Here is a 16,960-nt window from a genome sequence, read left to right on the forward strand (position 1 = left end):
CTATATTTTAAAATTATCCATTTTAGCTTATTATGATTTTTGCTTACTGTTTGCATATTCATATTTTATGATATCTAAAGTATTTCTTTCAAAATGACTAAAATGTATTTTTTTCAGCGCTATTTTGTCGGTGCTATGTTAATGGGGTACCGTAACTCACATATATCAAGTATTAACAATTATCTTGTAATTGCTATTGCAGCTAGCTATTGTAATAAACACTAAAAGGCCTTTTTTTTTTTTAATTTATTAATGCAAACAAATTTTGGTGCAAAGAAATTGGAAACAAACATTAAAAAGCCTGATGTTTTTGTTGTTCTTTTTTAATTGAAGAAAACAATGTCCAGTGTGTTACAAACATTAAAAAGCCTGTTTCTGTTGTAGTTTTTGTTTTTTTTTCAAATTATAAATACAAACACATTTTGATTTAAAAAAAAACGTTTCCAGTACGAAATAAACATTAAAAGCCCTGATTGTTTGCTTTTTAATTTATTATTGCAAACGGTGACCGGTCATTTCATCATGAATACATTAAATATTGCTCATTTCATGATTTTTAAAATTACAATTACAGATAAAAATGATCAGATGATGAAAATATCAGGGGATGAAGTGACCAGGGGATGAAATGACCGGGGATGAAGTGACCGGGGATGAAGTGACCGGGGATGAAATGACCGGGAACCTTGCAAACAAATTTTGGTGTAAACTGGTCAAAATGTCTTATGATTGAAACTGAAAAAAACTCTAAGGCCTACATGGTTGTTAACCCAACTTTTGGCGCACATTAATGGATGTAGCCGGAAGGTTGGGGTTCAAGGGTTGAACCATGACCAATAGTTATAGTAGGCCTAACCAATGATCTTCCACATAAAACCCCCTGGGTGGTTTATACCAATAATTTGATGCTGCATCGTGACCTGTGATGTGGCAACGAGCAATTGGTCTAAACTGCTCACAGGTTGCAGCATCGCAGGTCAGTGTACAGACCTACTATAACAACCCCCCTCCCCTAATACACACAAAAAAATGTGTACAGTTTTAGTTTTATATTACTTAAGATTTATGGATATTTTTTTTTTTAAACAGTCATCCATGGCCATCCTTAGATAATTGGAGGTCCTAAGAAAAGTGAATTTGAAAGGCCCCAAATGTAAGTTTTAAAATAAAACTATGCAAATTATTTTTTTTGCAATGCACAATAGTAAAAAAAAAATTTCCTCACAACTAACAAAGATTATTATTATTGTTATGATTTAAAACCTAGTGACACCAACAATAACATTTGACACAAGTTTCACTATTTCATCTCTAAAAAAAAAAAAAAACAGTTTTGAGTCCTGTGCGAGGCCCCAACCAATCAAAATCTCTAGATGGTATTGAAAGCCAACAAAAGGCATATTCTGAGGTATATACAAAGCATTTTCCTGCTATTAAAAAGTTTTATTTCAAAAACCTAATCTGCTTTTCTTACTAGTTAGACCTTCCCGCGCCGTTCGGCGCTTTTGCCGTCAAATTGTTTCCACAAAAATCTGTCACTGGTAATATCTGAAGCCTCTTCCCACCTGCTCTGAGGACCTCCATGAATGTGTGGCGCCAAGTTGTACATAATAGTATGTCATCGCAACTCTAATTATGCGTAATTCATTTTTCGGAGAACAGGTCCCGCAAACCTCATCCAACGCTCTGTCACAATCTTACTAAGGGGTCGACTCCCAGTTCGGCATAGGATTTTCTTGAATTAGACCCGATCTCTATAACAGACTCCTAAACACTTAGCCACATTTAGTGTTTTTCAATTTCGCATATGACTATTCACTGCACTTTATTAATGGAGCCCTGCCACTGGTAGAAATGAGTAACCTCTCTTGAATAGGATCTTGGAATTAGGTGACTGTAGTTTGCTTTAGATTTTATATCGAAAAGGGAAGTTTTATCGTCAAAATCATCTGTTGGGGGTTTAAACTAAAAAATCTCTGGAGTTTTTTTTAATTTTATTCAAAACCCCATTTAACTACGGTCATAGAATTTTTTAACTGTAGTTTGCTTTAGAAAAATATTGAAGATGGAGGTTTTCCATCTCAAAAAGCTTCAAACCCTACTGAAGAAGGGATGGGGTAAAAACTCAAAACCCCTTCAAAATTTTGAGTTGTAATTTGCTTTTTTTACATTGAATAGGGCGTTTATCATAAATTTTGGAGGGGGTTTTAAAATCAAAATCTTCTTTAATTGTGCTTTCGGAATTTGGGGATTATCGTTTAAATTTTTTTTTGGGTTTTGTTTTATGGATAAGGAGGATTTAACTGCTAAACCCTTGGTAGAGGTTTTTAAACTCAAAACCCCCCTGGTAGGGGGTTTTAACTCAAAACCCCGCTGGTAGGGGGTTTTAAAATCAAACTCAAAACCCCCTGGTAGGGGTTTTAAACTCAAAACAACCTAGTAAGGGGTTTTAAATTTAAAGAAACTTTGGCTGTGCTGGGGCAAGTGATGTTTAGTATTAAAATCTCACTTAAAATAACAAAATCAACGCAAAAATCAGTCACTAAATTCCGATTCCCTCCCCCCCCCCCGCAGGGGGGATTTCATTTGGTGGGGGGTTGAACCCTAAAAACCCCCTAGCTACGCCCATGGAATGAACTATAAATCAACCTTTTTTAAACGAAACGGTCACTGTAAGTTGTAACAATTAGTAAAAACTTGATCATTTTAATCCATATCCTACTATGTACACTGGCAGTGTACGTTTTTCAAAAACTGTTTTTCCTTTTGTTATCGTTTAAGAACAAGTTTGTCTGCCACATGCTGTTTGACTTTTACAATTGCGTTTTTATTATTTTATTGCGCTTGAAAGTGACAACATTGTCAAAAATTGAAAAAAAAAAAGAAACTAATTTGGAAAATGTAAGTAATAACACATTTATATAAATATTTTCAAATAAGATTAATTGATTTAGAAACATAAAGTATTCTAGTATTATAATTAATTAATAGATTTAACTTTTATAGCATGGTCTTTTCAAATTTTAATTTTTTGTAACGTACACTCCCAGTGTACATGGCAGGATATGCCACTGTAGGAATCAATTACTGATATATGAATGTAAATAGTTCATTTAGAACATAGATTTGTTTGTTTTAACCAATATTATCATATATTATTGCTATACACCACACATGCCCTTATGGTTGCAAATTATAGAACTAATTATGATGATTATAAGGTTATTATTTGAAAACATAAACAATAATATATAAACAATAATATAATAATTCCTTTTATATATTTTCTTTTGTTTTGTTTTACTTCATACAGTTCTCCTAGGCTCTAGTATTTTAACTGACTGCTTAGAAAAATATTTGTCCCATTAGCAAATTATAATCCTATTGATGTATGGTTATGTGTAAAAAAAATTATAATAATAATTATAGATACGGTATTTATAATATTTTTTGAGGGTCTCGAATAAATATTAACAGTTCACAATGTCATCATTAAGAATCAAGATGAGAACCTGATATCTAATTGTAAATAAGTGAATTAGACAAAAGCAAGATTGAGTTTCAATGACATTAGAATCTTATAATTTGTTATTAGGTCCTTGTGTTATATTATAACATAATATGTTTACCTCTATGACACCGTTATTTATTATCTATACTTATTTTTACAATTTAGTTACAATTTAGTATAGCTAATTAGCAGAGCTAATATCACAAAGGAATTGAGTCTATAGACTTTATCAAAGCTAACAAACTTGAAAATGCCAAAATTATGACAGCCACCCAATGAAAAGAATTAGAAAAAATGGCATTTATGATTATTACATAACTGATACGCATATGAATATAGGAATATACGAGCATAAAAAGATAAAAAGTATGTTTGGTTCAACCGCACTTCAAATATTAAAATCTTTGCTTATGGACATGATCTTTGAATATCTCACTTTTGTTTTATTATTTGTTGTTGTAAAAAATATATCTGGATAGTACTGGTTAGTACCAAATAATGTTGTACATTTGATGCCTATTTTTTTTACTATATTGTTATAATTTGTTAGTAAAAAAAGCATTAAAATATACTTTTTTGGCATTAAAATGCTTAATTTGTGTGTTTTTTAATGTTATTAACTAATCTGTTTTCACTTAAAGATTGTAAAAAAAAAAAATATTTTTTTATATAATGTTCCTCACGTGGTCACTTCCTGTTAAGTAGACTGCCAGAGTACATCTCACAGAATCGTTACTACTTGGAATTTAAAAAAAAAATCTTTTTGTAGTGTCTTAGTTTGGCCAATAGAAATCGATATTTCATAGAAAATTTATATTTAATTTACTTTAAGTTTTGGGGGTTAATGGGATATTCTAGATCGATCTATTTCTAGTATACATTTTGTTATTGTTGTATTATAAATAAAAAAAAAGTAAAGCAAAAAAAAAAATTCAAATATTCCACAATGAGAAAGGTTGCAGAACTGTCATGTAATGAGCAATAGTTACAGCACATATATGGCTGTGTCTGGCAGATAGTTATGCTAGTACACAGCTCTGGATTTAAGTCTGGTTCTTCTGGTACACACTCTGTTGAATGTAAATAAATTATAATTGTATATTTCTATGTATAGGCTACTGGCTACTCTGTACTGTAGTTGGTATAACATTTCGACTACTCTACACTAGACTCCATGAATTTAGAGATTTGTCAATGACTCTATGTCTATAAGAGTCAGGCAACAAAACCGGTACATGTAAAAATCACTTTTTTTTTTTTTCTAAAATAAAATTAAAATTTCTTTTAAGACCAAACTATGGTGGTAAACTTTGTCAAAAGCCTTGGAAAAATCTAGTAAGATAGCATCAATTTGCTCACTATTATCTAAGCCTTTTGAAAAATCATCAATTAGTCCTATTAGTTGTGTTTCACATGATCTATATGTCCTAAAGCCATGTTGGTATGGTGTGAGGACATTATGTTTGTCTAAGTGGCTTGGGATGTTGCTACATTTTACGTGTTCTGCTTTTGTGATTTCAAGTCTTGTGGTGGGGGGGGCGGGTAGATTTCTCAACGCCTAAAATTTTTCGGGGTCTGGTCTTAACTGCCCTTGAGAAATTTCGTAGCCTAGGAGACACACTTTTTTTTTTGGGCGCAATAGCACTTTTATCATCGTTGAAAGAGATGCCATACTTCTTAGCGGCGTTGAGAAATGTCTGTAGATTCTGGTCGTGGCTATTGGAGTCACGTCCACAGATGGTAACATTATCCATATAAGTGAACGTATCCTGAAGCAATTCCTCCTCAATTATTGTGTTAATTGTTCTTTGAAAGGCAGCAACTCCATTTGTCACTCCAAAAGGAATGCGACAAAACTGATAAAGCTTTCCGCAAGCCTCGAACGCCGTGTACTGCTTTTCATCTTCCCTGATAGGAATCTGATGATAAGCGCTTTTGACGTCAAACTTACTGTAACGCTTCTCTCTCTCTCTCTCCTAATCAGGCGTTCTGTAAACACTGCTAAACACACAACACATCAAGAACCTGACAACAAGAGTTTCGAAATAATCTGGTACTTTAATAAATGGATAACAGCCTATACTAGTGTCACAACATTTAGATGGTATGATGTGTTGTGATGCCGGGGATTTTACTTGAATTCAATAGTTAACAAAAAATGAAGATCTAGAATCACCAATGACGAATCTTTTGATAAAACAAAACTCTGGAACTTTATTAAATACAACGTAAGTACAGTTTATGTACAAATTACAAATCAATGAGCATGAACCATATTACAAAGGCTTTTCAAACAGAGCTTTTAGAAAACGTGTCTATCTACAAGAACCTTATTTTATCGACTGACTTTTCTTTCTTACTACCGCCAATTCTCTGGCGCTAACTCTTTTCAAAAATGTCTTTGTTTAAATTCAAATCAACCGATATATTTCAAACATACTAATTACGTCCCTTGGGTAAATCCTGACTTGAATGACAAGTGTCTAAATTTGAGGATTAAATCCCGAGACTCATGTCGAGGGCTTATATTACTTTCAAAAGTGAAATGTACAAACAATTCTATAATGTAATCTGTGACATATTACCCCCCTCTCCATTTAGCATTTGTATGGTAATAGAAATGCTCATATGTATTGAAATTATTTAAATATACACAAAATACCATACATGAAATTATAGAAAAATGGTTGAGGTAACATATGACAAAATAAAGTCAACTTGGAGATAAAAAATATGTAAATGCAGTGAATAAAATTATTGATGACTTTGAATACCTGTCTCACTATTCAAGTGGTTATGAAAATGAGACAATATCAAAAGTTGTACAAAGCATAATACTTGGATAAATTAAATCTTGAATTGAATAGGTTATGAAGCTTCATGATGATATTAAAATATGACATAACTCATTTGTGAAAATGTGTACATGGAAAAAAATATATTGCATATGAAAAATTGACATAGAAAAAAAATAATTGTGATAGTACATGACAATCTTCTGAGAAAATAATACTCAATGTGATATAAATCTCAATATGTGTGAAGCAATGAAAAATTCCAATTGTCTGTCATGTATCTGTACTATTATAGTAGGATATATGCAAAAATATTCGACCTGAAATAAAATGCTCATGATTTAAAAATTAAAATGTCTGATGCATGTCATATGCAAAGATGCTGAAACAATAAACAAAGTATCTTGAATGAGTGACTTTCCTCAGTGGGTTGCTTGGTGCTGAAATAAATACAACATCTGATATAGAACTCCTGTGGAAAAAAATATGTGGAAGAAAAATATATATACAATTATGTTAAGAATTAAATACATCTGGAAAGTGTGTCAGCGAAGACATTCTCACGTCCAGGAATTGTCTTGACCTCAAATTGGTAGTCTGTAAGTTGTAGACTCCAACGAGTTAAACGACTGTTCGCTAACTTCTTTGAGTTTAGAAATGCTAGTGGTGCATGATCAGTTAGGAGTGTGAAATGTGCACCTAGTAGATATCTGGAGAACTTGGCAATGGCCCATACAATGGCTAGACATTCCCGTTCGATGGTTGAGTATCTGGTTTCAGCTGGTGACAACTTCCTGCTGATGAAAAATACTGGGTGCAACGTCTCTTGGCATTTCTGTGAAGTGTCTTGGTAACTCTGCATTAGGCATGCTCCTATGGCTGAAGATGAAGCATCTGTGGCGAGGTAAAATTGCTTCTCTGGATTTGGAAGTTTGAGAATAGTGTCTCTTGAAAATTCAGTTTTAATGTTCTCAACCGTGGTATGTAACTCTGTAGACCATGGAATCTTCGTTGGTTGTCCTTTCTTAGTGAGTTCGGTCAATGGAGCTATGAGTGCTGTGTAACCTGGTATGAAATGTCTGTAGAAATTACACAGACCCAAAATACTTCTCACTTGCTTTTTACTGGTGGGGACTTTGATGTCTAGTATGCGTTGAATAATGTTCTCTTGTGGTCTCAGCGAATTGTAGCTGACTTTATAACCCAGGAAGGATATTTCTGACATGGCTAGTTCTACCTTACTAGGCTTTATGGTAAAACCATGTTGTTTCAGTATGCTGAAAACTTCTTGTAGTCCTTTGATATGTTCGTTCCATGTCTTATGGAATATGCAAATGTCATCTATATATGACACTGTGTCAGAGCGGTTGCCTAGTATGCTGTGAATGGCTCTATTAAAGGTACTGCTGGCGTTGACTAGACCAAATGGCATGAAGTTGAAATGGAATAGTCCATAAGCTGTGGTGAATGCCGTAAACTGTTTGCATTCTTGTCTGACTGGTATTTGATAATAACCTCTGGACAGGTCTATTTTGGTGAAGAACTTTGCCTCTGAAAATTTAGTCATAAGATCTTCAGGATTTGGCATAGGATATGAGTCGAGTTGGGTTATTTTGTTCAACTGTCTGAAGTCGACACACATTCTTGGAATTGTCGTTTGCTTTCGTTTGACAAGAACTATTGATGCAGCATATGGAGAGTTGGAATGTTCAATGATTCCTTGCTCTAATAGTTGATTAATTTCTTGTTTAAGAAAGTCTCTGTAGTGTACTGGTAATGGATAAGGTCTTGCTTTAGTAGGCTTGGAATCAGTAAGTATTATATTGTGTTCCGCAATTGACGTTTTGCCTGGAACATCTGTGAATATTTCTGAATTTTCTTTGAGAATGGTAGTCAGTTCTTTCTGCTTTTGCGGTGTCATTGAATTGAGTTTGATGTCTTGCCAAAATTCAGTTTGTTTGGTAGTTGTTTGTGGCATATTGATGTCGTCAAATTCAGACGTGTCATTTTCATCTTCTTCTGGTATGACTGCAAGACATGATATGGCTCTTTCATTTTGTTCTGGGCTTGTGGAACCTTCAGTTATTGTGTTATATTTTTGTAACATGTTGACGTGATAGATTTTCTTTTTGTTGTGTATGTCTATCTCATAATCAACATCTGTTATCTTTCTGAGTATGGGGAATGGACCTTGCCATTTGATGAATAGTCTGTTGCTTTTGTCTGGTAGTAACAGACATACTTGATCTCCTGGTTCAAATTGTTTCAGTGTTCTGTTTCCATTGACTCTCATTCTGGTATTGGAGTTTGCTATGGCTGTGGCTTCATTTGCTTTTTCACATGCAGATATGACTATGTTTCTGGTATCTTGCACATGTTGAAACGCTGTCTTGGTTTCTGATGAGATTGAGTTTTGGCGAATAATAGCTTCTTTGAGGATTGCCATTGGTCCTCGTGGGTTGGCGCCATAAACCATCTCGAAAGGTGAGAATCCTGTGGTTTCTTGAGGACTTTCTCTGTATGCAAACAGAGCTGCTGGTAGCAATAAGTCCCAATTCTGTGGATTGTCGTGTGCTATTTTTGAAATGCACCTCTTCAAAGTACCGTTGAATCGTTCGCAAAGCCCGTTGCTTTGGGGATGATAGGGCGTTGTGAATTTCATCTTGATGTGGTACATGTTCATGAAGTCTTTGGTAATGTCAGCTGTGAACTGTGTGCCTCTGTCAGAGAGGATAACTTCTGGGAAACCAATTCTGGAAAATATCTCTGATAAAGCTCTGGTTATGTCAAGCGCTGTAATGTTGACTAGAGGTACTGCTTCTGTCCATCTTGTACATGTGTCAATCAATGTCAGGACATATCGATGGTTTCTTGCTGAAGCTACTGGCATAGGACCAATCAAATCAACTGAGATTTTTTGGAATGGCTTGTCTGTCAATTCCATATCTTGAATTGGTGCCTGTGATTTGTTGTTCTTAGGTCCTTTGACTTGGCAAATATGACATGACTTCACGTATTTCTTGACGTCTTTAATGATACTTGGCCAATAAAATTCTTTGAGGATTCTGGCTTTAGTTTTGACTACACCCATATGGCTGGCGTGTGGAATGTTATGTCCTGTTGCCAGTATTTCTTTCCTGTATTTCTGTGGCACTATTATTTGCTGAATGGTATTGTCTTTATGCATGGCATTCTTCACCAGGAGGCCATCTTGAAAATATGGTTTATTTGGTAGATTCAGCTGTTTGTTTGCTTGAGCCTTCTGATAAAGTATTCGCAATGTTGGATCTCGTTTCTGTTCTTCTTTGAAGTCATCATGTGTGAAATATGACTTGTCTTGATGGACTTCAGTTTGACTAGTTAGAGTTCTTGTATCATTGTTAGAGACTCTGGGCATGTCGTCTTGTTCTTCAAAGCTCAACAATGGACATTCGGGAATTGGAGGTGGACTTATGACCGGTAGGGATGGGCTTGATGTAACTGGGGGTGTCCATGTTGAATGTTCTTGATTGTTGCTGGCTACTGGACTAGTAACTGGTTCTGTTGCATTCTGCATATCTTGAGTAATTGAGGTAGCCATGTGATTATTTTGGCTAACTTGTTCAGGTGCCAAATGTTCTTGTTGTCTGGACATGGATCTTGTCATTACTGCTAAACATTTTTGACCTTGCACTATGGCATTTGTCCATTCAGTAAGTTCTTGAGGAGTGCATTCTTTAACTCCTTCTATGTTTCCAATGATTAGGTCCACTGGTAGATTGGGTGTTACTAATGCTTTTGTTTGACCACTGAAGAATGGTGTAGTAACATAAATGATGGCTTCAGGTAATTTGCTGACAGTTCCGTTGAATGCGGTGGCTTGGACGTGGTTGCCTGTGAAACGGTTTGCGTGTACGAAGCGTTCATGTACTAATGTGGACGTGCTTCCGGTGTCACGAAGAACTTCCACCTTCTTGTCTCCTACGAAGCCTGGATAAAATTTGAGACCATTGGACTTTGCAATGACTGTCATAGTTGAGTGCTCATTGTAATAGCTTCTGTTATATGAGCTTCTGTTTGGCATATATTGTGGTCTGGAGTCCTGTGAATGACTTCTGTAGCGAGGTTTGTTGTTATCTGGTTTATTATTTCTAGGTGCTTTGTTGAGATTGTATTGCTCTCTATTGCTGTATCTTTGAGTTGGTGATGTGGGTCTATCAAAATTTTGATTTTTGGAGACTGCCTGTTTTTTCCAACATTCATGAGTTTGGTGACCCTTTTTATGGCAATATGAACATTCTGTGGTTCTGCTGCGGCATTGAGACGTGAAATGCCCTAGTTTATGACATTTGTTGCATTTGACTTTGTCATCTGACTTATATCTTGCATTTTTGTCTTGAGCAAAGCAGACAAAATTTTCTTCAACAGATGGTTTGACTGACTTGTTTGGATAGGCTGCTCTATATTGTCTGATGATCTTGGTTAGTGTCTGGATATCAGTAGGATTTCTCTCTATAATGTAGGATTGAATATCTTCTGAGTGAGCATGGGTGATGTTGTCGATAATAATATGTTGACGAAGAGCTTAGTAACTTTCTTCTATTTTTGCCATGGATACCCATCTATCAAACCACATTGACATATTAGCTACAAAAATTTGAGGATCATCATTTTGCTGTGGCCTTTCATTATAGAATTTCTTTCTATAGTTGGCTGAAGTTGCTCCGTATTGGCGCAGTAGAGCTTCCTTGATATCAGAGTAAGTGCTGCGTTCATTGATGGACAGTTGTGAGCAAATGTTGACAGCTTTGCCAGTCAAGAGGGTAAGAAGTGAGCTCGACCAATGTGCTTCAGGTAGACCGGATGTTGTAGCTATTTCTTCAAATCTTATGAGATACGAGTCCATATTGTCAATGTTTTCGTTGAAAGCCGATATTTTGTTCATTAATCTGTATTTGTCAAACATATTTGATTGACCTTGAATTGGAATGCTTTCTTTATTTTCTTTATTTTGTTTTTCGAATTCCATTTTTTCTTTTTCATGTTGCCTTTGTTTCTCGGCGTCTTGCAATTTTTTTTCTTCTAATTGCATGCGTTTTTCAGAATCTTGCCTTTGTTTTTCAGCTTCTTGCCTTTGTTTTTCAGATTCTTGCCTTTGTTTTTCAGATTCTTGCCTTTGTTTTTCAGATTCTTGCCTTTGTTTTTCAGCTTCTTGCCTTTGTTTTTCAGCTTCTTGCTCTTGATATTCTTTCTCTTCTTGTTTCTCTGCCCACTGGTCTGGCTTTGAAATTTGCTTTTCTTTGGCAAATTCTATTAATTCGAAGAATCGTTGTGTTCTAGAACTGGAAGCCATATTTAATTTTTTTGTTAGTTTCTTGTATTGGAGCAAAATGTTCGATATCTGGATTTTGGCTTTATCTCAGATATAATAATAATATAGATCTAGATCTAGTGACAAAGTTCTTGAAGCCTCAATTTGCTAATAAATTCTTGACAGTAGACTTGTAGTTACTGGAGTCGTATGATTGAATATATAGATCTATTGAGCCGATGTACTTTTTACTGGTTTAACAGTTGGTTAAATCTGGTCTTCTGTTTACTTTGTGCTGCTCAAATGATTATTTACTGGTCTTCTTTATAATGCCAGTTATTTTATTTACTGGTCTTTTTATAATGCCAGTTATTTGATTTACTGGTCTTTTATATTGCCAGTTATTTGCTTTACTGGTCTTTTAATAATGCCAGTTATTATGTATATTGGTCTTATTCCTTTTGCCAATTACATATAATAATAGTTTTCGTGAGTTAGACGTAACTCTAACGAAAATCTTTATAAAAGAATTATCGATAACCAACTGACCTGTTAAACACAGAAATTCTGTCCTCCGTTAAATAAGAATGAAGTTCCTTTGAAGAGTTTAGAAATTGGTCCCAGATCTTGAATAAATTTCGTTAAAAGTTGTCCATGAACTTTTAATAGTCGGAGAGTGCCAATTATGTCACAACATTTAGATGGTATGATGTGTTGTGATGCCGGGGATTTTACTTGAATTCAATAGTTAACAAAAAATGAAGATCTAGAATCACCAATGACGAATCTTTTGATAAAACAAAACTCTGGAACTTTATTAAATACAACGTAAGTACAGTTTATGTACAAATTACAAATCAATGAGCATGAACCATATTACAAAGGCTTTTCAAACAGAGCTTTTAGAAAACGTGTCTATCTACAAGAACCTTATTTTATCGACTGACTTTTCTTTCTTACTACCGCCAATTCTCTGGCGCTAACTCTTTTCAAAAATGTCTTTGTTTAAATTCAAATCAACCAATATATTTCAAACATACTAATTACGTCCCTTGGGTAAATCCTGACTTGAATGACAAGTGTCTAAATTTGAGGATTAAATCCCGAGACTCATGTCGAGGGCTTATATTACTTTCAAAAGTGAAATGTACAAACAATTCTATAATGTAATCTGTGACACTAGACTATTGGCAACACAACAACAACTAAAATGTTACATTGTACATCACCGTACCAATTCTACTGTCCTTATTTCTTCCCAGACTGGTACATAATACTGTTACAAATGAACAGTGACAAGTAGAGGTCAACGTGTGACCCCAGCGAGATGACACAGCAGCCAGTGTTCTTTGGAATCTACGCGTACAAACAAAGACAAGGATGTGACGTTTCCTCACGTGTTGTTCCATATGATACTAGCAGTGTTTTAGCAATTTTGGAGGAGCGATTAGGGACTCTATATAAGCCAGAGAGTTAATGTGAAAGTCAGTCGTGAGTGAGCCGTTACAGTCGATACAGACGATGTAAGACGTGTGCGGCTCTAGTGGAAGAGAAATGTGTACGACTCGATGCAAGTTAACTAGGGTAGTGTTAACTGGAGTGGACTACTGTCGTTAAAGTCTATACAGCGAACTACAGTGGACTTGAGCCGTTACAGTCGATACAGTCGATGTAAGACGTGTGCGGCTCTGATTCGGTAGATTTGAGTACGACTTGGTTCAGCTTTGGGAGACCTGGAGCGACACTGGGAAGTGTGTCGTTGGTCTGTTCTGTGGAATACGGCTCGATGCAAGTTGAGAAGAGATGAATTGCAATGAAGTGAAGAGATGAATTGCAACGAAGTGAAGAGATGAATTGCAATGAAGTTAAGAGATGAATTGCAACGAAGTGAAGAGATGAATTGCAACGAAGTGAAGAGATGAATTGCAATGAAGTTAAGAGATGAATTGCAACGAAGTAAAAAGATGAATTGCAACGAAGTATAGCTAACTGTAAACTGACAGATATTGTACAGTCTTCTACGCTACATGTTACAGTAGCAAATTGTTAGGGTTAATAGTCAATAAAGCTATATGAAGCTGAAAGTTTAGTCGTCAAGTTCTTTACAGTGTTGTTATTTGTGTGCCTACTAGTACATTTAGCCAGAAGATTCAGAAATACGTAACAATACTTTAGGACTCCACCAGAACCGACTTCATGATAGACAAACAGTCCCGGTCTTCTCCGTGTCCTGCCTTGAACTGCCCTGCCGTACACACTCTGTCTCTGGCCCACGCAGGCTTATGATCAGATGACCCTAACAGTGGTCATATTTGCGTGCAAACTTTATGCCAGTACTGTCCCTTGCCCTTCGATATAGCACGCTAAACTGTATTTCTGGCCTGTGTCACAGATGTCAGTTGATGCAATAGTTTTATATCAGTACTGCACATTGAGTATTTAGATATGTTCTGTACCAGTTCATCCACTTTTGACACGGGGTACGCGTCGAGGGAAGTGAATCGATTGATAGTTTGACTATAGTCGATAACCATTCTCTTTTTTTTTTTTCCCTTTCATTCGTTGTTACAATTATTTGGGCTCGCCTTGGGGACGTGGAGGGCTCAATAATTTTGTCAGATAATAGTCTCTTGATTTCAGTTTAAATGAATTTGGAGTAAAGCATAGAATATTTTCTAGATTTAGTGGTTATGGGGTGACAGTTAGGAGCACAAATACTCCTTCTTCCCTAGTGCTATTAGAGCATGGAATGGGTTGCCTGAGCTAGCCAGGAAAACCAGTGTCTTGGCAGAATTTAAGTCATTGGTTAATATGCATGACTAAATGCATGACGCGTAGGACGTAATCATCTTCTTTTTTGAAGTAACGTCTGTATTATATAAGATAAGATAAGATTCACGAAGAGGTGTGGGGCTTTGTCTCGTGCTGCTTTCCAGCGTACAGACCTAAAGAGTGCTCCGATTTCCCTCAAATGGGATTATTAGTTTTTGGTGCTGGCTGATATGAAATCTAGTCCTAATATTACATCAGATACCAGTCCATCCAGTAGTGAGAGCTTTACACTTTCGTATCGATTATCTTTGTACTTTATTTTAGCAAAATATGGCCATGAGTGGTGCGAGAGAAATGTGTAGAGGTCATGTAGATTCTGTTTCTGGACGTTTCTAATTTCCATTTGTTCCTTTTAGCAATTAAAAAAGATATATAGCTTTCACTGCTCCCCGTATCTACGAGAGCATTCAAGGGTACTCCATTGACAAGTAATGAAATAGTTGATTTAGTAAGGCTTGACGCTGATCTTGAAGCCCAGGAAGATCCAACGGTAGTAGTCCATGACGTCTCATCACCTGCTTTTACGATGGCTGAGGTTATATCTTTGGAGGTCTCTCTGGTCGATTTACAGACTTTCTGGAAATGACCCCTCTTACTGCGAACGTTGTATGTAGCGTCACGGGCTGGACATCTAAAGCGTTTGTGTGGGCTGTTTAAAACAAAAAAAAAGCATCTTTTACTAGTCGCCGCACTCACCTCGTGTTCTAATTTTGTCGTTGGTGAAAGTTTCTCCACCTCGGCGATGGCTCCACAGGGAGTTTCAGAGTGGATGTTATACGCCATGGCATGGTTATGGGCATATTCGAGTTGTCTTGCCTCTTCATAGGCGCACTGTAGAGTTAGAGTAGATTTCTCTGAGAGTCGCAGCCTTATACTGTTTGAAGCCAGTCCGGTAATGAAAGCGTCTCTTATGAAGGTGTCTCTGCGGTGACAACTTTGAAGTCACAGTCTTTGGCCATACCTTTAAGGTTTAGTAGGAAAGAGTCAACGGTTTGTCCGTTCTCTTGTTGGCTAAGAGTTATCATGTGCCTTGCAAAAAATTTGGCTTTTAGGCTTTACGTAGACATTTTGTAGAACTTTGATTGATTCTTCGAACGTTGTACACTCACTTATGTACTGAAATAGGCTCCAAAAAAGTTCAATAATTTCTTTTTGTCAATCTCGCAATGAGAGACTGAGGAGATGAAATTTTCAAATGTTCTAAGCCAGTGCAGCCACTTCTCGGCAGCCGATTGGCGAGCAAGGCTCTATGTTTAGCTCCATTGGCTTAAATAGGCGCTCCATTTGTATTACTATTTTACATACAGAGTTGAGGCTTTATTAAACTAGAACGACACATGAACTGACGAAAGAGACTTGGACAGTAGCACACTAACACAAACATAAACAAATAGTAACTATTTCACCACACGTGGTTTATTAATGAAGTGAAAAAAATGTCATTGTTGCCAAGAGAGGAGCTTTTAGTTACATTCGGTCTTTTTCTATAACACACTTGTTGGACTTTTGAATAGACGTTTACACTTTACAACTTTGCAGAAACGAAAAATAATGAATGCAATATATATATATAACAAATTGCTTAAACGTCAAGTTTAATAATGTACAAACAAATATTCTACCTTTGGGGGAAGTTAATTGTGTGGTGCTTGTAGTTCTATAAATGTAATGTAACGAGCAATAGTGACAGCACAGTGTTGGCCGTGTCTGGCAGATAATAATGTTAGTACATACTTCTGGTCTAATGTCTACATCTCCTGGTTCACATGCTGAGAAGAAAAAAAAAAAAAGACATGGGCGTAGCCAGGATTTTTTTTTCAGGGGGGGGGGGTGGTTGGGATTTTCTCTCTCCCACCCGCCTGTATATATATATATACAGGAAGTCCTCGGGTAACGACGGTCTCGACTTACGTCGTTTTATGGTTACGACTCTGTTTACGACGGCTCAGTCCGACTTACGTGCAGTGGCGGATGAATACATTTATACATAAGTGTAGTCCAGTACCGTACACTGTACCCTTACAAGAGGAAAACTAGTCTCCTGCATGCCATAGGAGCCTTCATTATGGCTGCCAAACTCATCTGACAATAAAGAAAAGGATGCAGCAAAAGAAAAGGAAGGCCATCACCATGGAGGTGAAAGTGGAAATTATAGGGCAAGCTGATAAGGGGGTAAAACACAGACGAGCATTCCGTTACGTAATATTTGCTATAGGACTCTTTTTGAAACATGAAGAATTTTAAATTTAAAGTTTAGAACTATGTAGATACTGAACGAAAGTGAATGCCACGTAGTACAATATTTATTTAACGGCAAAATTTAATACGAAATTTCTTATCTTTGTGTAATGTAGATATAATAGAAACACATATCTTACCTTTGGATGACGTGGGTGTAATGAACGGTGTTGTTGGCGCGGTTCTTGCAGTAGATTGGAATAAATACGAGCAATAGTTGCAACAATGCAATGGCTGTGTCCAACAGATACTAGGAGTGAGACATAGTTTAGGTCTCGCGTCTGGGGCGCCTGG

At 36.1% G+C, this 16,960-nt stretch overlaps 1 long non-coding RNA gene across 1 annotated transcript; it reads right to left on the reverse strand.

The window, feature by feature from the left end:
• Positions 1 to 3,957: 3,957 nt before the first annotated feature.
• On the reverse strand, positions 3,958 to 16,960 carry LOC106057352 (uncharacterized). The gene is made up of 3 exons (XR_008774298.1): positions 16,807 to 16,960; positions 16,051 to 16,197; positions 3,958 to 4,581 (listed from the first exon to the last, which is right to left on the reverse strand). It is a non-coding gene; the product is annotated as an uncharacterized LOC106057352 (long non-coding RNA).

The sequence above is a fragment of the Biomphalaria glabrata genome, chromosome 13 (assembly GCF_947242115.1).
Source record: "Biomphalaria glabrata chromosome 13, xgBioGlab47.1, whole genome shotgun sequence".
Lineage (NCBI taxonomy): Eukaryota > Metazoa > Mollusca > Gastropoda > Planorbidae > Biomphalaria > Biomphalaria glabrata.